Below are 23,729 nucleotides of genomic sequence, written 5' to 3'. Positions count from 1 at the left end.
ATATTTAATTATTTTGGATAACTCTCCTTACTCCTGCTTCCAGGGCTATACACATCACACTGTCAAATTAAGTAATTTGACTACTAATTCATTTGACTACCAGCTTTCCAAATATTTCATAGTTTGCAAGTTGTTACCAGCCAGAAATCATTTTGAACAGGTCAATTGCAATCAGACACAGACAAAGTCTGAATTAAGTAGTCTTCTCTTTTGAGACAGAACTTGGTGAAGAATGTGTAAGTATACTTTAAGTAACTGAATCTCATGAGACTTTTTAGTAAAACCCCACAAATTACTCTGGAAGAGAATACCTGAAAGCTTGTCTCTGTTTCTGCTGCTTCCAAACGAGATGTTGAATCATTACGATTCCCCAGACATGTCTTGGCAACCTGTCAATAGAAATGTCAGAGATAACTACTTCATATTTTTTCCAAAAATATTCCGTTTAAAAAAAAAAAAAAAAAAAAAAAAAAAAAAACCCACCAAAAAAAAACCAAAATACCAAAAAAACCCCAACAACAACAGCAAAAAACCAACCCAATTTGGGTCTTCTTTTAAGCCTACTTAATGAAATGGAACTAAGTTTTCATAGCTAAACTTATCCCAGACTCCCATCATCCCTGTAACAGTCTTCAACAATACAGTCTTGTGACAGCGAGTTTAACAACTTCATACTTACCCAGCTTTTTTTCTTCGTGTTTAAATCTCATCACCAATAGTGAAGTTTACTTCTACAGGTGGTCCTAGGGAACAGAAAATTAATTACAAGTGCCTTTTATGGGTGAGGAAATAGTAACAAACAGTAGAAAATCAGCATTAGTTAGAACTTCTCTATTACTATTCTCTTGGCTATACTCTGGATCTCTTAGGTATAATAATCCCTGAATAGGAATATAAAGTCACTGAATGGAGAAGTCAGGTGACTCTCAAGGCAGAAAATCTTGCTGCATTACTTCCTGTCATTTTATTCAAGAAATAATGTCATATTCTTTGCCAATATGTTTTTTAATATCTGGGAAAGCAGAGTTGCACAGCATAAATAAAATTAATTACAAAGTGGATTTTTGAACTAAGGAGATCTTCAGGTATGAAACCAGAGATTTGCTCAACACTGGAAATTCTACTGTATTTAAATCCAAGTCCCTTCAGGAGTAGGATTAAGGATGCAATAAGAAAAGGAACTGAAAGATTAAATGCAGTCAAATATTCATAATACTTGGTCATTGCTCTAAAATGAGTTCACATTGGAATTTCTCTACTTGTTTTGCTATTAAAAGTGACACATTTAAATGGAGTGAAAACTACAAGGTTTTTTTAAAGTTTTGAGTCAGCAAGACTCTTTCCAGTGTAACAGTGGGAGGGGTTTAGTCATGTTTAAGCTACTGAAGGCAGCCTCTGAGATGATGCAGATGGATTTGATGTGGGGAACTCTTTCTCATATTTTCCCACTCTAGACAGTAGAAATAAAAATTGGATTCATGTAGGGAATAATCAAGGCAGTATTGATTAAAATAAAGTCTATTGATAAAGCACCTACTCCTTTTATGACAAAAAATCAAACATCAAACAAACACGTGGTTTATGTCTTAGATAAAGACTAAAAAGTCAGATGACAGGGTAGCAATTTTTCGTAGTCTTGAAATACTTCAAAACCTTATACGTGTGGTCCTGTCAAAACTTCCATTTAAATTATTTACTCTTAATCTAGATTTAAAAAAAAATATTCCAAGCTGAATTATCCTCAGAAAAAATGAAGATTTAGGTGACTTCTAGGTGTGTGGCTTGAGGACAAAAGATACTCTAGGTCCAACAATCAATAGTATTGCAAAATGTGTAATAAAGAGGATAGAAATAATGCTAATTAAATATGATAATTTACATAGCCAGAATTTTCTCTGACTGTACCTACTAGAACATGAAATCAGGTGACCTATTTCACCAACATCATTTATAGGAGATAGGAAGCAAAAACTATTAATTGCATTAGTAAAGCTAAAGGTCAACTTCTTAAGACATATGCAAAGGAAAAAGAAAAAAACAACCCCGGTCTGCTTTAGAGAAAATAAAAGTGAACAATAAAACAATGCTGTATGAGTGAGTAGCCTTGCAGTGTCTTCATAGGCCAGACAACAAAGGCTATCTTGATAGGAAAAGAGCAATAAAGATTAAGTCTGTACTATTTCACATTTGTTCACTCAGAGATCTTCTCCTTTTAGTAGCACACCATATGGATCACTGTTGGAGAAAGACAGGGACTTTTTCCTAAGGATGTCTTTATGATGTTAAAGCATAACATATTCATTATTGACTCCTTATCACTGTGAAACATTGTATATCATTACCAAATAAATTACAGCTTGAAAACAACAACAGTTCAATAGCCAGGACTGTAACCAGCTCCTGTGGACGAGGTGCAAACACACACACACACAGAGGGCTGGGTTTAACAGAACACAAACTGAATCCCACACACATATGACCTCAGGCATATATATATAAATACATACATATACATACACCCCCACCTGTGTGTATTTATGTGTTTTTATATGTCTATATCTACATGCATATATAAACACATAAATATGCAAACACGCATAACACATATATCTTTGTGTCCCTCAGCTAAAGATCAGTGACAGAATATAAACTCAATGAACTAGAATACCTTCCACACCCTTAGGTGACAAAGGAAGCAAAATATTAAACTTCGGCTATTGTTGTTAGTTCCCTCTATGCCAAATAGTGGATTGTTTTGTATGTTTGTCCGTCAGATTTCCTCCCATGAGAGGTACAATCATTACCAATGGACAGAATGAGAGCTCGACATGGCAGAAACTATCAAAAAGCAAAAACTATTTGCTGTGTTGCTTTCCTCAGCTTAGCATGCAGCCCAATTAACAAATTATCTGTGTGTGAAATTATGGCTATAAAATCTGCATATTGATTGGTCACGTACACCAAATTTGGGAAGTTATGGTATTCAATTGTCCTAGTAAACAGCACTGCAAAGCTGGAGAGCTTCACAGCTGGATGTATAAATGACAAAGGTGGATAAACAAAGGGTGCATCTTTATTACTGTGAGAACCCCGGCCTTGCTCTGGGGTCTCATGTGGTGGTGAAATTCCTCCTCCCACCCGTGCTTCCAAAGAAAAACTCCGCAGGCTTTAGCTGTTCGGTCTCAAGGCAGTTTATCGCTAGTTATCTAACAGATTATGTTCTTGGACTGCGGCTGTTTGATCAGCGGCCTGGGTAGAGGCACACACAGCCCCTGACATCCTCTCGATCTGCTGCCTTCTTCGTCTCCCTCTCCGCCCAGGGCTGCTGCTATCTTTTATAAGATATATTACGTATAACACGTTTATAATTATTCCCCAATACCTACTACCTACGTTGCCAAGTGTTTTTCTACTCTAAACCAATCTGTGAGTGCCAACATCACCAAGAACATGGAGGTAAGGAAAAAGAAGGAGGAAGAACAGGATCAGCCCACTTTCCTCCATCTTAGAACTTCTGACCCCCATGTACATGCGTTAAAACCCCCCTGTACAATACTAAAAAAATTTCCCCTCTACTTTGTAACTACTTTTACTATACTATCTAACCTTTTGTGATTGCTTGTTCCACCTCCAAAGTTGGCAATTCATTCCATGGCTCAAACTCAAAATCACAGCTGTTTTTCAGCTGTCTGCCAGGGTCTAGAATGCCTCTGACCAAGGCCTGGAACCTCTAAAAATGTCTGAGAGACATTTTGAGTTCCCACATATTAGAAAAATTTTAACACGCCAGTCAGAACTCAGCATGTCCAGTGGCTATTGAATCATGCAACTTTACCTGCGAACAGCTGAACCATGTAAATATAAGTATTTTCTACGGCATCAACTCAGCAAATCAGAACTGGCTTTATGGTCAAAAAAACCATAACAATTTAAGGTCAAATAATCAATTCACAAGTGAACAGGAAATCAAGTTTAAATAAGTGGTATTATAACAGTTTTTGCAGTTAGAAAATCATTCTGCTGCTCCTAAAGAGCATCATCCAGATTTAGTTGACCAGACATTGGAGTTTCAGTGTTCCTGTGCATCACTGCTCCTCTTGGCTTCATAGGGCACAAAAAGCAGATAGGGAGGTTGTTTGTAAAGCACGATGGGGGAGAAAGTACTGGGTTAATTCTGAAGAAAAGAAACCAGATACAGGAGAAAAGAATGGTGCGGTTAGATCAACTGACAAACTAGTTATCTTAGTTGTCAGGTTAGGTTCACAGTTTACTCAAAGACACGTCTTATCAGATTTGCTCATGAATTTGTTACAGATCTGTACTGGGAGCTGCTTTAATCACTGTTTAGAAGAAAGATACAGAACAAGAAGTATGTGAAATGTGCATATACCTTCTCAGAAGACACCTCTGCAGTTTTTCATACGCTTTTCCTGTTTTAGATCAGTGTGCTAAGGGGATGGTTAAACTCAGATGATGTAACTTCTTATGACCTTCCTCTTCCTAGTCCTCATTTACAGAATCAAATTTCCTTTAAGGATTTTATTGGCTTGAAATTTCGTTATAAAAATGGTTATTTTTTTCTCTTATTACACCCTTTGGAAAACAATTGGAGAGTGCAATTTGATCAAAGCTCTGAAACAGATTTAAGAAAATAAAGCAAAATGCTGTAGTTGCTTAGAAACGTATACAATTTTGGCTCCAATACAGAATACCCTTTGTCGTTGAATGATTAATGAACATGGAGTGTTTTTTTATTGCAGGAAATTAAGGCAGTAAATAAAAAGCACTACCACTTCTATTTATCAGAGAAGATTCTGTAAGGACAAAGCAAAAAATCTAATAAGAGAACAAAGAATAATTTTATAAGTTCTTTGATGTTGTAGCAATACCAAGCAGGTAGTTAAAAATGAGATGTTATATGCATAAGAATTCTCTGACACGAAAAGGCAATTAAGTAAATTATGGTGTAAAAGCCATAATCCCAAAAGCTTTTGGGAAGACAGAAAAGGGAAGGAATACAGGGGGAAAAGCTCTGCAGAACTCTGGTTCTGCACAGAGACTTTCAGGAGTCAGACATAAGAAAGCATCTCCGGATAAGGCTAAGAAAAAGTAGTACTGACAAGATGCCTCTAATAAAGTACAAATAATAAAAAGAATGGAAACTTTTACAATACCAAAGGTAATTTGGAGGGGGGGTTTTGATGAATTTCAGATGCTGTATCACAGGATATTCTACCTACTTCTGGCTATTGCTGGTCCTATGCCAAATTTCATTACAGATAAATATCAGCAGCGTCTAATTTCCAGATTTGCTACTCTGTATCCCATTTGCCAATAACTTTTCATTTTTTGTATTTCAGTATTTGTTCTAATGTAAATGACACTAATTACTCTGAACAGGCATAAGCCCCATAAATACAAAATTGCAGAAAGATCACAAATTTAAGATAGAGATGCTTAGCCATACAGACTTAAAAATACCAGTTGGAACCAGCAACTAACCATTTTGCTTTATTTTTTGCCTCAGTATCTATAAGGTTGCATGTTCTTCTCTAGTTAGTCTTCACTACCTTAATTCTTTCTAAATAGAAATCACATTTTATTTATCAGAGACACAATAAGAGGACCTTTGTGAAGTTCTGAGAAAGGATTACTGAAATAATAGGTTTCTAAGCAATGCAGTTTCTAGTACATCTTCACAAATATTACTTTGAAATGCTGCATTACAACCTTAACCAGCCAGCCTTAATCTTCCTTCATTTGAATGCAAGAAGCTGTAAAAACTTCAGAAAAAATGACACAGTCAAGTAATGAAAAAAACAATTAAAACTCTTCCTAAGTGTTGCATTTTCTCCAAGTGATAGTGTTCACAGGTACAAATGGCAGTTTTGACTTACCAAAGAATTAGGATCCTTTGGGTATAAATTCCTTCCGGTACTTTCAGAACTTAAAGTGGTATTTCTAATGCCACTATATGTAGGCTAATTGTAGAAAGAAGATTTTTATTTCAGTTCTCAAAGCTAATAATTTGAATTCCTTGTGCCTTTCGTCTCTCTAGGTTAATGTGAGATGATGATGATGATGATGAAGAAAAGGTTGCTAACCAATGTCATCACCTGCACTATTTTTATGGCCTGTTAAGATGGACAGGGTGTCTGTCTGCTGATGGACTAAACAGTTAAAAATACAAGCTGTTAGAAGGACAAAAAACAACCACCTAAATAAGTAAACCACCATCTCAATAACTAAAACCTTGATTTTATGGAAAGGTGAATCTTTTAGGTGTCTTTGATTGCAATACTTGATGCAGAAATTAAATACTGGTTTGACTTTTGAAATATATTACCAGTTATTTTCTTTCCCTTTCTCTTTTAATGTATTCACTTCTGTATAAAAGAGCTGTTTAAAATGTTTGATACAAGTATTTAGCCTAAGAGGAAGAAAAAGAGGAGAGAGTGAGGAGGAGAGCGTAAGAGGAAGAAAAAGAGGAGAGAGTGAGGAGGAGAGCGTAAGAGGAAGAGTAAGAGGAGAGAGGGAGGAGGAGAGCGTAAGAGGAAGAAAAAGAGGAGAGAGTGAGAAGAAAGAGGAGAGAGTGAGAAGAAAGAGGAGAGAGTGAGAAGAAAGAGGAGAGAGTGAGAAGAAAAACTGAGAAGAAAAGGAAGAGGAGAGAGTGAGAAGAAGAAAGACTGAGAAGAAAAGGAAGAGGAGAGAGTGAGAAGAAGAAAGACTGAGAAGAAAAGGAAGAGGAGAGAGTGAGAAGAAGAAAGACTGAGAAGAAAAGGAAGAGGAGAGAGTAAGAAGAAAACAAAGCAAGAAAAATAAGAGTCAGAGATAAAAAGAAAAACCAAAAAAGTCAGATTAGAAAGAGAAAGGCAGAGAAAGAGGAAAGAAAGGTGGGGTAAAGAGAAAAAGAGTGAAAGACAATCAGAAAAGGAAGCACTTGAAATGAAAGAGAAAAGCAAATAGAGAGACAAGAAAAAGAAGAAATAGAGCTGAAAACCTACAGGAAAACAAATGGAGAGACTGAACACAAGGTAGGGTTCAAGAGAGAAAGAAATAGAGAGTTAGACAAAAAAGTTAAAGTTGGACAGAAAAGGAAAAAGGGTCAGAGACAAAGACAATGATAGCAAGTGTTAGAAAGACAAAGGCTGACAAAGAGAAAAAAAAGAAGAAAACATAGTGAAACCTAGATTGAAAGAGACAAAGAGACATGGGGAAATACATGTAGAGGAATGGAAGAAAATAGACAGGGTGAGAAGGAAATAGGGTTAGAGAAACATAGAGATGTCTTAGAAATGGAAACAAAGGAAAACACAGCCAGAGACAAAGAGTTACACATGGAAGGATAAAGTGAGGAATAGACTAAAGAGGAAAGTAAGAGGCAAAGGGAGAAAAAGGGTGAGAATGATACGACTCAACCACACCAAAGAAAGACAGGAGATGAATGGTGGGCAGGACAGAGGGTAAGAGGCATCATTATTAGGGCTGATTAATCTTTATTCCCTTAATTTAAACTTCAGCAATACACAGGGAAACAATGCATACAAATGCAAGTACAGAGACAAATACAACAAAGAATACATCATACCTAGGCACACAAGTACAAGTCCAATTTACATATAGCAAAATACATCAAAATACAGGAACAACTGCAAAGACAGAACAATATAATGTATTACAAGGAAAATACATATTGACACAATATAACCGTGTCTCCATTTCAGAAAAGTCCACAACGCTTTTATTGTTATGACGCACCCGGAACAAAAACGGCGCAAAACGCTCCGCCGACGTGCACGCCCCCTTCGCGTTACGCACAAACTCACATTTACGGCAACTCGCTCCAGAGACTCCCAAAAAATCCTCCTGCCTGATGAAAACCCCCCCTGAAAGGCAAAGGCCATACACACAAGGTTGGAACTGCTCCACACACACACACACACACACAGCTGCAGACACAAGCACACACAAACTCTCACAGACAGACACAGACAGTCACACTCTCACACATTCTTCTGCTGACACGCTGGCTGCCACCCTTACGTGAAACGCTGCACTGAAGAATATGCTTAAACGCTTCTTCTGACCGCAGGACCTCCATGTCAAATGGTAGATTCCAGGAAATTCTGTAGGGACCCGGGGACCTACGAGACAAGGGGAGGCGGTCAGTGACTGACTATCTGAGAGCTAGGAGCTATACCAACTCTGGGCCCATCAGTGTTGTACCCCAAACCCTGTAGAGAACAGATGAATGGCAAAGCTTTATAACTGCTCTACCTGAGCGTGACTACGTGCCCGGGCAAGGCAGCTCCAATCACAATTGCCACAACAGAGGTGCATACAACATAAGCCATCGTAGGTACATACAGTATAAGCACAAACAACATAAGGCAACGTAGGTACATACAGTATAAGCACAAACAATATAAGACAACATAGGTAGGCGCAACATACACACATACAATAGAAGCCGACACAGGTAGGTGCAACATAAGTGCATACAATGTAAGCCGACAGAGATACAAGATACAAGAAAACCCGCCCCCAGGACTGGGACTCTCTGCCACTGATTGGAGTTGTCAGCATCTGAAAGGAAGTTAGGACTAGTGTCAAACGGCTGCAAGACAACTTAGCATCACCAAACATGTTATGTCAATCTCCCCATACAATCTAGAGCCCAACTACACCCTGCAAATGACAAATTTCAAGTCCCCAGGACTTGTGCTATTACAGGCTATGCAGCAGGGCAGAGCAGTTGTGGGACAAATACGTGCAGACACCCGTGACACAGGACAGGGAGAGAGAGCTTTTGAGGAGAAGAAAGGACCGAGAGACCCAAAGAACAGAGTGCACCAGAGACAAGTGACAGGACACACACCAGAACTGCTCTGCCCTGAGCACCTCAGCACTGTGATCAAAACAGACACTTTCCCTTTAGCTGGCCTAAGGGGACACTTCTTGCACATCCCTGCCCCCACACCTGATCCTAAAGGCCCTCCCAGCACCCCGCTTTCACCCCCTTGCGGGCCTTAGCCCTCCACTTATCTCTCTGGCATCTGGGGATGAGAATCCACGTCGCCTGGCAATGGAGGCTGCCTCGCCTGCGGGGAATGTCCAATGGTCACCGGGCTGTGGTCCCGTGCTCAGCTACAATCGAGAACACCAAACATCACTGCATGATCTTAGCTGCACAATGGACAAAACCCAGCAATCCTGCTACTCACCGTTCTCCTGAGAACGCTCGGGCCGCACACTTTGGCCAGGCTCAGAGGCTGCCACCGTCATCGCAGGGTCTGCCTGGGTTAAGAAGAGACAAAGAGACTCGGCATTGCTGAAACACGAGTGGACCTTGGCTCCCCCTCCCTACCTCGGCGACTCACCGCAACTCCTCAGCCATTGCCAAAGGCAACTCTGATGCAATCTTGAAATACAAAATTTCAAGGCTTCATCACAGAGTCCTGCAATACTTCCTGAGAGCTCACAAGCACAGGAAATCCAGGCCATCAGCTGTTGGTGACAGGGGCTTGGCATACTCTGAGTGGATTCCCTAAAGCACACAAACAACAATGGATGCTTACAATTGCACCAAAACCTGAAACCTGAGCAACAACAGCTGCTTCTGTCCACTGCTCACCTGGCACACAGGGCCTTGACTGCTGCTACCTGCCTGGACCTCCTAAAAATAAAGGCAAAGAACACTGCTGTAACACAGTCACCCTTTAGGCTTCCCCTGCAAATGCAAACAATGACTGACCTGATCATGGCAACACCCTCACCCCAGGACTGGGGCTCTCTGCCACTGACCTGAACTGTCTGTATCTGAAAGGAAGTTAGGACTAGTGTCAAACTGCTGCAGGACAACTTAACAGCACCAAACATGTTATGTCAATCTCCCCATACAATCCAGAGCCCAACTACACCCTGCAAATGACAAATTTCAAGTCCCCAGGACTTGTGCTATTACAGGCTATGCAGCAGGGCAGAGCAGTTGTGGGACAAATACGTGCAGACACCCGTGACACAGGACAGGCAGAGAGAGCTTTTGAGGAGAAGAAAGGACCGAGAGACCCAAAGAACACAGAGTGCACCAGAGACAAGTGACAGGACACACACCAGAACTGCTCTGCCCTGAGCACCTCAGCACTGTGATCAAAACAGACACTTTCCCTTTAGCTGGCCTTAGGAGACACTTCTTGGACATCCCCATCTCCAAAACTGACTCAAAAACCCCTCCTGGGGAGTCCCAACCTGGCACCTCTCTTCCATCCCCTCTGTGGGTTGTAGCTCTCCACTTATCTTGCACATATCTGGGGATGCAAATCCCCATCAGGTGCAGATCGAGGCCTCGTGCCTGTCTGGGAAGTTCCAGTTGTCACCAGGCTGTTATTTCTTGCTCTGCCAAGAGAAAGAAAACCAAACGTCAGTGCACCACCTTAACAGCACATGGGCCAGAACCTGACAATTCTGCTACTCACCGTCTCCCAAGAAGTCTTGGGCCACACACCTCAGGCGCGCTTGGATTCTGACACCGTCATCTCAAGGCACACCTAGGTTAAGGGCAGACAAGGTGACATGGCATTGCTGCAACTTGAGGGTACCCTCGCTCCTCTTCCCTGCCTCACCACAACTCCTTGCCCATTCCTGTGGGTTACCAGGAGGGGACCTTGAAATGCAAAATTGGAAGGCTCTGTCACAGGGTCCTGTAATGCTTCTGGCAAGACCACACGTGCATGAAACCTGGTCCATCAGCCAGTTGGAGACAGAGGTATGAGTACACTGAGTGGATTCCCTAAAGCACACAAACAACAGTGGATGCTTACAGTTCCACCAAAAGCTGAGCAAAAACAACTGCTTTGGTCCACTGCTCACCTGGCACACTTGGCCTTGACTGCTGCTATCTGCCTGGACCACCTAAAAATAAAGGCAAAGAACACTGCTGTAACACGGTTACCATTTAGGCTGCTCCTGCAAGTGCAAACAATGACTGACCTGATCATGGGAAAACCCTCCTCCAGAACTGGGGCTCTCTGCCACAGATTCGAACTGTCTTCATGTGAAAGGAAGTTAGGACTAGTGTCAAATGGCTGCAGGACAACTTAGCATCACCAAACATGTTATGTCAATCTCCCCATACAATCTAGAGCCCAACTACACCCTGCAAATGACAAATTTCAAGTCCCCAGGACTTGTGTTATTACAGGCTATGCAGCAGGGCAGAGCAGCTGTGGGACAAATACGTGCAGACACCTGTGACACAGGACAGGATGTGACAAACCAGGGGACAGGACAGGGAGAGAGAGCTCTTGATGAGAAGAATATCTGCAAGGACCGAGAGACCCAAACAACACAGAGTGCACCAGAGACATGTGACAGGACACTCATCGGAACTGCTCTGCCCTGCATGCCTCAGCACTAAGGTCAAAACAGACACTTTTCGCCTTTAGATGGTCTAAGGAGACACTTCTTGGACGTCCCCAATTCCAAACTGACTGAAAAACCCCTCCTGGGGAGTCCCAACCTGGCACCTCGCTTATCACGCCCCTCGGTGGGTCATAACCCTCCACTTATCTTGCACATATCTGGGGATGCAAATCCCTGTTGGGTGCAGAAGAACGCCATCTCCCTGTCTGGTAAGTTCCAGCTGTCACCTCTTGGTCTGCCAAGGGAAAGAAAACTAAACATCAGTGCACAATCTGAACAGCACATCGGCCAAAACCTGGTAAATCTGCTACTCACCATCCTCCTCAGAATGCCCGGGTGTCTTGGCCCTCACACTTTGGGCGTGCTTGGATTCTGACACCGTCATCGCAGGGGACACCTAGGTTAAGTGGAGACAAGGCAACATGGCATTGCTGAAACACGAGTGGAATCTCATTCCCCCCCGACTCACCGCAACACTTTGGCCATTCCCTCAGGGCTACCAGGATGGGACCTTGACATGCAGGATTGGAAGGCTCCATCAGAGGGTCCTGTAATGCTTCCAGCGAGATCACAAGGGCATGAAACCTGGTCCATCAGCCAGTTGGTAACGGAGGTATGCGCACTCAGAGTTGATTCCCTAAAGCACAAAATCAAGAATAAATGCTTAGAATTGCACCAAAAATTGAGACCTGAGCAAAACCAACTGTTCCTGTCCACTGCTCACCTTGGACACTCGGCCTTGACTGCTGCTATCTGTCTGGACCACCTAAAAATAAAGGCAAAGAACACTGCTGTAACACGGTCACCCTTTAGGCTGCCCCTGCAAATGCAAACAATGACTGACCTGATCATGGCAACACCCTCACCCAGGACTGGGGCTCTCTGCCACTGATTGGAGTTGTCAGCATCTTGAAAGGAAGTTAGGACTAGTGTCAAATGGCTGCAGGACAACTTAGCATCACCAAACATATTAAGGCAATCCCCTAATACAATCTAGAGCCCAACTACACCCTGCAAATGACAAATTTCAAGTCCCCAGGACTTGTGCTATTACAGGCTATGCAGCAGGGCAGAGCAGTTGTGGGACAAATACGTGCAGACACCCATGACACAGGACAGGGAGAGAGAGCTTTTGAGGAGAAGAAAGAGCTGAGAGACCCAAAGAACACAGAGTGCACCAGAGACAAGTGACAGGACACACACCAGAACTGCTCTGCCCTGAGCACCTCAGCACTGTGATCAAAACAGACACTTTCCCTTTAGGTGGCCTTAGGAGACACTTCTTCGACATCCCCATCTCCAAAATTGACTCAAAAACCCCTCCTGGGGAGTCCCAACCTGGCACCCCTCTTCCATCCCCTCTGTGGGTTGTAGGTCTCCACTTATCTTGCACATATCTGGGGATGCAAATCCCCATCAGGTGCAGAACGAGGCCTCGTGCCTGTCTGGGAAGTTCCAGTTGTCACCAGGCTGTTATCTCTTGCTCTGCCAAGAGAAAGAAAACCAAACATCAGTGCACCACCTTAACAGCACATGGGCCAGAACCTGACAATTCTGCTACTCACCGTCTCCCAAGAAGTCTTGGGCCACACACCTCAGGCGCGCTTGGATTCTGACACCGTCATCTCAAGGCACACCTAGGTTAAGGGCAGACAAGGTGACATGGCATTGCTGCAACTTGAGGGTACCCTCGCTCCTCTTCCCTGCCTCACCACAACTCCTTGCCCATTCCTGTGGGTTACCAGGAGGGGACCTTGAAATGCAAAATTGGAAGGCTCTGTCACAGGGTCCTGTAATGCTTCTGGCAAGACCACACGTGCATGAAACCTGGTCCATCAGCCAGTTGGAGACAGAGGTATGAGTACACTGAGTGGATTCCCTAAAGCACACAAACAACAGTGGATGCTTACAGTTCCACCAAAAACTAAAACCTGAGCAAAAACAACTGCTTTGGTCCACTGCTCACCTGGCACACTTGGCCTTGACTGCTGCTATCTGCCTGGACCACCTAAAAATAAAGGCAAAGAACACTGCTGTAACACGGTTACCATTTAGGCTGCTCCTGCAAGTGCAAACAATGACTGACCTGATCATGGCAACACCCTCACCCCAGGACTGGGGGCTCTCTGCCACTGATTGGAGTTGTCAGCATCTGAAAGGAAGTTAGGACTAGTGTCAAATGGCTGCAGGACAACTTAGCATCACCAAACATGTTATGTCAATCTCCCCATACAATCTAGAGCCCAACTACACCCTGCAAATGACAAATTTCAAGTCCCCAGGACTTGTGCTATTACAGGCTATGCAGCAGGGCAGAGCAGTTGTGGGACAAATACGTGCAGACACCCGTGACACAGGACAGGCAGAGAGAGCTTTTGAGGAGAAGAAAGAGCTGAGAGACCGAAAGAACACAGAGTGCACCAGAGACAAGTGACAGGACACACACCAGAACTGCTCTGCCCTGAGCACCTCAGCACTGTGATCAAAACAGACACTTTCCCTTTAGCTGGCCTAAGGGGACACTTCTTGCACATCCCTGCCCCCAAACCTGATCCTAAAGGCCCTCCCAGCACCCCACTTTCACCCCCTCTGCGGGCCTTAGCCCTCCACTTATCTCTCTGGCATCTGGGGATGAGAATCCACGTCGCCTGGCAATGGAGGCTGCCTCGCCTGCGGGGAATGTCCTATGGTCACTGGGCTGTGGTCCCGTGCTCAGCTACAATCGAGAACACCAAACATCACTGCACGATCTCAGCCGCACAGCAGCCACAACTCAGCAATTCTGCTGCTCACCATTATTCTCTTGAGAGCGTCGGGCTCCTCGGGCCGCACGCTTCGCCCACGCCCTCCTGGCAGGGTCTGCCTGGCTGAAGAGCAGGCGAGGTGAGGCGGCGTTCCCAAAACTCGAGTGGACCCTGGTCCCCCTCACTAGTAGTTCCCCCACTTACAGCAACTCCTCGGCCGCTCCTGAGGCTCCCTGGTGCCACCTCCAAGTGACAAAGATCAAGGCTTCGTCGCAGAGCTGTGTGCCGCTCCCCGAATTCCCAGGAGAGCGAAGGAGCGGCTCTGCGGCCGCTTGCAGGGGGGACTCGCTGGTACACGAGTGGACTGCCTAACGCACACAAACATGAATGGATACTGAGACTTGCAGCAGAGACACTACAGCTGCAGGCACACAAATTCATAAATAATTAAACTAACAAAACCCCAAAATTCTACCAAAATATTAATTTTATTTACCCAGTATCCAAATTGCCAAATAGATTAACAGAGACACCCTGTCCTATCCCCTCAATAACGCCTCTAAAATCTATGCCAAACAAATCCTGAAAACTAAGAAAACCCTGCCTGTATTGAAATAAAAACAAAAAAAAGTCTTGTAAACGTTATAAATTCATTAACCTAACACATCAGAACCATAAAAATATTAAACCTTTATGAACACCAGTACGCACTACCCTCGTTTCAACGTATAAAAGTAAAGCTATCCCTACTACTAACCTAACACAAATATCACAAAATATAGCAGTAAGAAAAGAAAAAAAAATAATCCTCACTATAACTAGAATATAAATTTTTTATTTTAAGCCAAGAAAAATTCATACATTCTAAACAGGAACTTCCTCAAAATCAAGTATTTCAATAAACCCAAAAAACTCTAACATATTTCAAATAACTACAAAAAGGCTAAAAAACATAAAACAATCAAGCAACCCACCACAACTATCTAAAACTATCTACAATAAACCTTCTTTAAAAAAACCCAACAAATACTTCTTACCACCTCAACAATACATCACCAGCGACACCAAACAACTCAAAATACTGTAACTCCCATCCAAAAAATGCTCTATAAACTGAAACACTAAAACTCATCTAAAACACCCACTTACCCTTCAATAACCTCCTCTAACCTACACACAAATCTAAAACCAGTAAGAATTAACTATAAACTATCATACCCTAAAGAACTCCACCATTAAACACTACTGTACCAGACTTACTATAAATCAAAAACCCCAAAACACACCACTGTTAACATCACCAAAACATTTTTCTCCATTCCTCTAACAACCAAATACAAGCCTCGATTTACTTTCACTTGAAAAACATACAATACACCTACAACCAACTGCCCCAAAAATAAAAACACAGTCCTACCATCCAGCATAAATTCATCCAAATGAAACTTCAAAAAAATAAAGCTCCAAAACATCTGTAATAATCCAACATCATTAGATGAAAAGTATAACAAAAATATTTTTTAAATCATCCAAATTCTTCTAAAAGACTATTATACCACAAAAAAGGAAAAAAAAAAAAAAAAAAAAAAGCAAAATCAAAAAGCATCAAAGTCCCACCAATTTCATCAAAAACAGCCAGAATGGCTCCACGAGCCAACAAAAAAAACCCCAACCTATAAGAAAATGCCAAACCACCTCAGAAACAAACAATAAAACACAGCCCCTCTTACCATGGTATTATTTTAGTACTATGATTAAAATACACATTCTATACAAAAATGTCCTCTACCCTTCCATCAATGCCACATAAAGCAAATAAATTAACTGTTATCATACAGGACATCCATATAAAAAAAAATCTCAATCGCCCTAAAACCTTAAAAATAATTACAAATTAACCCCAAAATGAAAACTTTAACAAAAGAAACCCAAAAACAAACAACAGAAACTAAAAATACACCACCATAGAACTAACTACCAGCAAAAACAACCCCACACTACACTCTTTTCACTAACAGTTGTCAGTGAGACACATCACAAAAATGAAACAAAAATAAAAAACAGCCCTAGAGAAACCCACAAAACAAATCACAAAACCCACTAGAAAAAGAAGTCCAACCAATTTACTAAACTTCAAACCATACAACAGACCCTGAAAGCTGCTAAAAATTAAAACCGTACCTCTACACTAACTCAAAGAGTAACCAGCATTCTGCTAAGTTAGCTTTAAAAACCAAACTAATAAAGGAGATTAACAAAAACCTAAACCACTAGACAATAAAAAGAGAAGCACCCAGATAAATAACTACCTAAAAAAATCCACTGTATAAATACACAAGTTCCTAAAAAAAAACCACTGATAAAAAGCAACCAACAAATAGATCAAACTGAAACAAAAACCCAAATAAATACAGTAACAACAAAAAAAATTATTCCTAACTCAATAAACCCATAATGCCTCAAACCATCAAAATACAAATACCACCTAGAAATAAACACATCACCAAAAGAGAAATGTAACCACAAACAGTAAGTCCCAAATTACCGGTAACAATAAAACGTCCACAACAATTAAACAAACCAAATGAATAAAACCTCTATAGGAAAATTTAAAAAATGCAATTACCAAGATTAAAAAAAAAACCTCACTAATTCACTACAGCACACTACCTCAAGCCCACCAAAACAAACACAATGCACTCGCGCTAATAAAAGCCTCCACAACCGAATTGAAAAACAACCCTCTACATCATGCTACGACCCATAAAAACCAGCGTAAACCTTTAGAAACGCATCCTTAAAAAACATAAGAACCGATCAAAAAGAAATCCAACAACAACACTCAATCCAAAAAAAACCTTGTCACGAGCACCCGAAGCAAGAACCGTAACAACCAAGAAGCGCCCGGGGCCCTTCTCCTACAGCGACGCCGATCAAAAGCCACCGATCCCAGGAGCTCCTCAGGAGCGCCTCAAAAGCAGCGCAGCGAGGGAGGCTGGAAGATGCGGAGCCGCGCTCCCGGCCCCGGGCGCAGCGCGGCTCCGGCAGGAAAGCGGCTCCTCCGGCAGGCAGAGGCGGCGCCGCGCCGGCAGACCCCCGCCCGCTGCCCCCGGCCCGGCGGGGCCGGCACCGGGCCCGGGGGGCCCCGGCGGCGCCCGAGCCCCGCGCCCGGAGCGGACGGAGCGGCGGCACCGGCCGGCACCGGCGCGGCGCCCGCGCCGCCTCCCCCGCCCGCCGGCCCGGCCAAAGCTCCGCTCGGCTCCGCACGGCTCGCACCGGCGCGGCTCCGGCGGGCCCGCGGCAGCCCAGCCGCGCCCAGCTCCCCTTCCGCCCCGGCCAGCCCCGGCACTGCCGGCAGGGCTCCGCGCCGCACCCTTCGCTGCCGGGCCGGGGGCAGAAGAAGCGCCCCGAATGCAGCGGCACAGCCCGATCCCCGCCCTGCCAGCGCTGCCACGGCTGCAGCTCCCTTCCTCTGAAGGCCCGACACGCTCCGGCGCTCACCTCACCCCAACGAGGGCACAGAAACGTAGCCTTCCCTTCAATCGCGTCCCCTAGAAGAGAAGAAAAGAAGCGGCTTGCCTCAAACGATGGCAAAAGGGGGCTTTTTACCTCAGTCCAAACCCCTTAAAAGGGGGGACAACAGGACTGCCCCCTCCAATTCAACCTCAGGAGGACGAAGTTTCAAAGGGAAAGGAGAAAAGTCCCGGCTGCAAAGGCACACTGGCTCACCTGCTGCTTCTCGGCACAAAGGTTTGTCCCTCGGCTCCTCCTTTGAACAATGCTCCACGTATCCAGGTGTGTTTCCAGGTGATCCCCCACACCCTGTCCGAAGCGCCCACCATCCTTCCAGGAGAGAGCCCCGGGAGCCCCCCATAAACTCCTCTCCTCCAGCAGCTCCGTACAAAAGCGATGGGAGGAAAACCCCCTAAATCAGCCGCCGGAGGAGCCGCCCCTTCCTCATCATCCTCACAGCTCACACCGGGGGCTGCTCTGAGCCCTCCTCATCCTCACAGCTCACACCGGGGGCTGCTCTGAGCCCTCCTCATCCTCACAGCTTACACCTGGGGCTGCTCTGAGCCCTCCTCATCCTCACAGCTCACACCTGGGGCTGCTCTGAGCCCTCCGCAGCCTCACAGCTCACACCTGGGACTGCTCTGAGCCCTCTTCATCCTCACAGCTCACACCTGCCGCTGTTGCCGCACTCCAACAGCGTCTCTCTGTCTCCAGCACACAGCCCACTTCGCACAGACACAGATCCAACAGAAATCTGCTACGGGTGTCGGCTTTTCTTAATCCGCCTGGGTGCACGGTTAAAACATGTACGTGCATTGATGGTCATTGAGAGAAAGCTTTCCCCCGGAGAAAACAGTCCTTTTAGCTGCTCTCCAGGGCAGTTGGACTCCCCCTGTGCCTTCTTCGGGGGTCAGGAAAAGGGGCTGAAGACTCGGGGCTCTGATGCCATTTGGGGCACCCCAAGGTCCCCAGGAGAGGGACGCACACTGCGGTGGGGGAGCGGGTGGGTGGCGAATGAGGGGAGGGGGCCACGCTGGGTGCCGTCCCGCAGAGTAACCCAAAGCTGCCCCAAAATTCCCTGGGAGGGGTGTGCGTATAACACTAAAACCTGGCAAGTGTTTTGTTTTTACAGCTATTGGTAAAGAATAGGATTCTAAAACTAAACGCATTTGGAAATGAGCCATCTCTCTATCCGTTCATTTGTGTGCAGGAACGTAGGAAGCTGGCTGGGGACGGGCAGTAGTTCTGAAAATCATGCCCTAGCCTTTTTCTCTAGGAACGAACCAAGCAAGTGCCCTGAAACCAGCGGAGCAACTGCAGAGGCTGAAGGGAACAAAAAGGGCTCCCCGGCACCTTTTCCCTCCATTCTCTGCCATTCCCCAAAAGGCGTCTCAGTCTCAGAAGAGGCGTTTGTTATGCAGCTTGCCAAAATGAATACCTGTCAAATCCTAACTCTTGCCTTTTGTTTAACGTGTTCTTACTTCCTATTTATGTCATCACAGAAAGCAAGGAAAGAAGAAATGTGACTGGTTCCCACTATTGCTCCGTGCAGGCATTTTTAAAGGCTGCTGTACTTCTGTCCTCTTTTTCCCCTCCAAGCTTGACTTTCCCCCTCCTTTTTCGAGGTCTGCTGCTTTGGGTGTCCTAAGCAGGGCTGGGTTCCTCGGCAGGGGTCTTAGGACTCGCTACTGCTTCTGCTTTTTGCGAAGGTGTATCAAAGTGTGCCAGCAAAAGGACTGTTTTCTCCAGGGGAAAGCTTTCTCTCAATGACCATCAATGCATGTACATGTTGTAACCGTGCACCCAGGCGGATTAAGAAAAGCCGACACCCGTAGCAGATTTCTGTTGGATCTGTGTCTGTGCGAAGTGGGCTGTGTGCTGGAGACAGAGAGACGCTGTTGGAGTGCGGCAACAGCGGCAGGTGTGAGCTGTGAGGATGAGGAGGGCTCAGAGCAGCCCCAGGTGTGAGCTGTGAGGATGAAGAGGGCTCAGAGCAGTCCCAGGTGTGAGCTGTGAGGCTGCGGAGGGCTCAGAGCAGCCCCAGGTGTAAGCTGTGAGGATGAGGAGGGCTCAGAGCAGCCCCCGGTGTGAGCTGTGAGGATGATGAGGAAGGGGCGGCTCCTCCGGCGGCTGATTTAGGGGGTTTTCCTCCCATCGCTTTTGTACGGAGCTGCTGGAGGAGAGGAGTTTATGGGGGGCTCCCGGGGCTCTCTCCTGGAAGGATGGTGGGCGCTTCGGACAGGGTGTGGGGGATCACCTGGAAACACACCTGGATACGTGGAGCCTTGCTCTGAGGAGGAGCCGAGGGACAAACCTTTGTGCCGAGAAGCAGCAGGTGAGCCGGTGCGCCTTTGCAGCCGGGACTTTTCTCCTTTCCCTTTGAAACTTTGTTCTCCTGAGGTTGAATTGGAGGGGGCAGTCCTGTTGTCCCCCCTTTTAAGGGGTTTGGACTGAGGTAAAAAGCCCCCTTTTGCCATCGTTTGAGGCAAGCCGCTTCTTTTCTTCTCTTCTAGGGGACGCGATTGAAGGGAAGGCTACGTTTCTGTGCCCTCGTTGGGGTGAGGTGAGCGCCGGAGCGTGTCGGGCCTTCAGAGGAAGGGAGCTGCAGCCGTGGCAGCGCTGGCAGGGCGGGGATCGGGCTGTGCCGCTGCATTCGGGGCGCTTCTTCTGCCCCCGGCCCGGCAGCGAAGGGTGCGGCGCGGAGCCCTGCCGGCAGTGCCGGGGCTGGCCGGGGCGGAAGGGGAGCTGGGCGCGGCTGGGCTGCCGCGGGCCCGCCGGAGCCGCGCCGGTGCGAGCCGTGCGGAGCCGAGCGGAGCTTTGGCCGGGCCGGCGGGCGGGGGAGGCGGCGCGGGCGCCGCGCCGGTGCCGGCCGGTGCCGCCGCTCCGTCCGCTCCGGGCGCGGGGCTCGGGCGCCGCCGGGGCCCCCCGGGCCCGGTGCCGGCCCCGCCGGGCCGGGGGCAGCGGGCGGGGGTCTGCCGGCGCGGCGCCGCCTCTGCCTGCCGGAGGAGCCGCTTTCCTGCCGGAGCCGCGCTGCGCCCGGGGCCGGGAGCGCGGCTCCGCATCTTCCAGCCTCCCTCGCTGCGCTGCTTTTGAGGCGCTCCTGAGGAGCTCCTGGGATCGGTGGCTTTTGATCGGCGTCGCTGTAGGAGAAGGGCCCCGGGCGCTTCTTGGTTGTTACGTTTCTTGCTTCGGGTGCTCGTGACAAGGTTTTTTTTGGATTGAGTGTTGTTGTTGGATTTCTTTTTGATCGGTTCTTATGTTTTTTAAGGATGCGTTTCTAAAGGTTTACGCTGGTTTTTATGGGTCGTAGCATGATGTAGAGGGTTGTTTTTCAATTCGGTTGTGGAGGCTTTTATTAGCGCGAGTGCATAGTGTTTGTTTTGGTGGGCTTGAGGGAGTGCCCTGGAGTTAATCGGTGAGGTTTCTTTTAATATTGATGAATGCATTCTTGTTTATTACATTATAGGGGTTTCATTCGTTTGGCTTATTTGATTGCCGTGTATGTTTCATTGTTGCCGAGAACTTGGGAGATATTGTTTGTGGTTACATTTCTCTTTTGGCGACGTGTTTATTTCTAGGTGGTATCTGTGTTTTGATGGTTTGAGGCAATTTTTGTTTCTTGAGTTAAGAATACTTATTTTGTTGTTGTTAATATATATTTTTTTTGTCGTTTGATGTGTTTGGTTGTTGTTTTTATTGGTTTTACTTTTGGGAACATGGGCATTTCCATGGTGGATCTCTTTAGGTGTTTATTTTATCTGGGGGGTGAATTTTTTGTTTCTTCGTGGTTCCCATATTTTTATATCTGTAATTATTTGGTGTTTTTTTTTAGTTAATTTTATAGAGCATGGGGTTCTCTTTATGAGTTAGTGTAGTGGTAGGGTTTTGGTTATTATTTTTTTTAAAAACTTTGGGGGTCTCTTGTATGGTTTGGAGTATGGTAAGTTAGTTGGCTCTTTTTTTTTTTTCCTTTATAGTGGTTTTTGTGATTTGCTGTGTGGGTTTCTATAGGGTTTTTTAAAATATTTGTTTCGTTTTTGTGACGCGATAAGAGCTGCTGGTGAAAGGAATGTACTGCGGGTTTTTTTGCTGGTAGTTGGTTGGCTGGTGGAGCCTTTCTGAATTTTTTGGACGGTATTGGTGGGAATTTGATGCTGTTTGTTTTGGCATTTTATATTTAGGAATTAGATTATAACTGCAAAGTTTTAACTATAACTCTAATGAAATAGAACACATGCATAAACATGATAATGGGAATATAAAGCTTCAATTTTAAATGTAAATGGAAAATATATAAATGAAACGTGTAACATAAATAATGCTGTCCGTTACTATTAGGTATAACCTTGTTTGATATGGAGTATTTTATATGTTTATATGCATATAAATATCGATTATAAACATAAATATCCATATAGAAATGTATAATTAATACATGTGGATATATGAATATTACAAAACAATAGGAATCAATACAGTACCTAATGCGTATTTAACTGTATGTGTCTTATTATAACACATTTCATGTCATAAATACTATCTATCGAAATATAGTACCTCAAAATGTTGTGATAGAATAGATAATTACTTATAAAAATCAAAAATAGAAGTATAGAAATATTTAAATATAATTTAGAATAAAGGGGATTTTTATTTTCTATTTGGTATTAGGTAGGGGTTTTATTATTAAAATTATGAATAGAAATAAAGTAAAATTAGAAGTCTTTGTATAGAAATATATCCTAAATACGTTGAGATCGATTTGATAATTCAAAGGTAAGTAAATATAAGTATTAGCAGTGTGTACGAAATAGAGTTTAAAAAATAATTTATCTATCTCGCTACCTTATTATATATATATAAAATATATTTATAAATACATCTATATAAAGTAGAAGTTCAAATGTGACTATAATGATGAAAAAAATATAAGAATATTCGAAAATCGTTTAAAGAAAGGGCTTTTTTCGTTTTTATTTGGTTGGAGGCAGGGTTTTAATGGAAAAGAGATGAATATACATTTTAGTTTGATATCATTCTAAATATGGAAATATATAATCAATGTATACAGGTGTATATATAAAAATATAAAATAGAAATAAAAATGAGTATTAGGAAGAGATAGACTATAAATAGCATCATACATCAATCTACATTTAAAATATACATTTGAATATAAATGCGAGAAATGGAGATACATTTAAATGGAGTTTAAATAAAGGGTTTTTTTAAAAAGATTTTTACTTGGATAGAGGCAGGGTTTTATTTTAAGCAATACAAACCTTTTAGAAACCTAAATCTAACTATAGAAATATGTAAGCAATCTAATAAGATATGTATAAAAAATAAAATGTAATAAAATAGAATAGGAATAAATGTAAGAAGTGATAAAAATACAATTTTCCATCAGTATCCATTACAAATCCGACTGTGAGTATAAATCTGAAAAATATAAAAACAAACCCTGTTGCAATGCAGTTTAAGAGGAAAGCTTTTTTCTTTCGGTTCCTGTCGGGTCGCAGGCAGGCTTTTTGTTCCGTTCTTTCCCGCGCGGACGCTTTGGGGCGTTCGCTGCCGAGGCCGTGCCGGCGGGGACGGCGCGGTGCTGCCGCCGTGTGGGCAGAGAGCGCTACTGCAGCCCGCCGCCCGCGGCCGCCATCTTGGGAGTGGCGTGGCGCGGACTCGCTTGACCTTCTCGAGAGGGCGCGAAAACGAGGACGTTGAAATTCGAGGACCCGTGTCTGTTTTTTACACTGCGTGAATTGCGCGCACCGCCGGCGCCCCCCGACGAGATTTTCCGCGGAGGTTCGGGTGTCGTGCACACGGGCTGTGGGGTCAGCAGCACCGCGAGCGTGCGGGTTTTTGGCGGGAGCCGACAGGCATGGGCAAAAACGCCTCTCTCCGTCAAGGTCCCCACGGGCCGCCATCGTGTCGCGGACCCTCTGGACAAGTGCTGCCGCCTTGTGGGCACAGGGCGGTACTGCAGCCCCCCAGCCGGAGCCCGGCCGAAGCGGCGGGAGGGGCGAGGGGCGGGAGCGAGCGGCGAGCGGG

General features: G+C 44.6%; 2 long non-coding RNA genes across 2 annotated transcripts; both read right to left on the bottom strand.

The window, feature by feature from the left end:
- Nucleotides 1–257: 257 nt before the first annotated feature.
- LOC144248554 (uncharacterized) lies at nucleotides 258–8,219 on the bottom strand. Its single transcript, XR_013341847.1, has 3 exons — nucleotides 8,044–8,219; nucleotides 680–743; nucleotides 258–389 (listed from the first exon to the last, which is right to left on the bottom strand). It is a non-coding gene; the product is annotated as an uncharacterized LOC144248554 (long non-coding RNA).
- Nucleotides 8,220–9,633: 1,414 nt separating this feature from the next.
- On the bottom strand, nucleotides 9,634–10,389 carry LOC144248548 (uncharacterized). Its single transcript, XR_013341838.1, has 3 exons — nucleotides 10,249–10,389; nucleotides 9,755–9,819; nucleotides 9,634–9,676 (listed from the first exon to the last, which is right to left on the bottom strand). It is a non-coding gene; the product is annotated as an uncharacterized LOC144248548 (long non-coding RNA).
- Nucleotides 10,390–23,729: the final 13,340 nt, after the last annotated feature.

This window comes from Lonchura striata, unplaced genomic scaffold, assembly GCF_046129695.1.
Source record: "Lonchura striata isolate bLonStr1 unplaced genomic scaffold, bLonStr1.mat Scaffold_172, whole genome shotgun sequence".
Lineage (NCBI taxonomy): Eukaryota > Metazoa > Chordata > Aves > Passeriformes > Estrildidae > Lonchura > Lonchura striata.
Note: the sequence above shows the minus strand (reverse complement) of the source record. Positions and strands in the feature narration are given on the sequence as shown.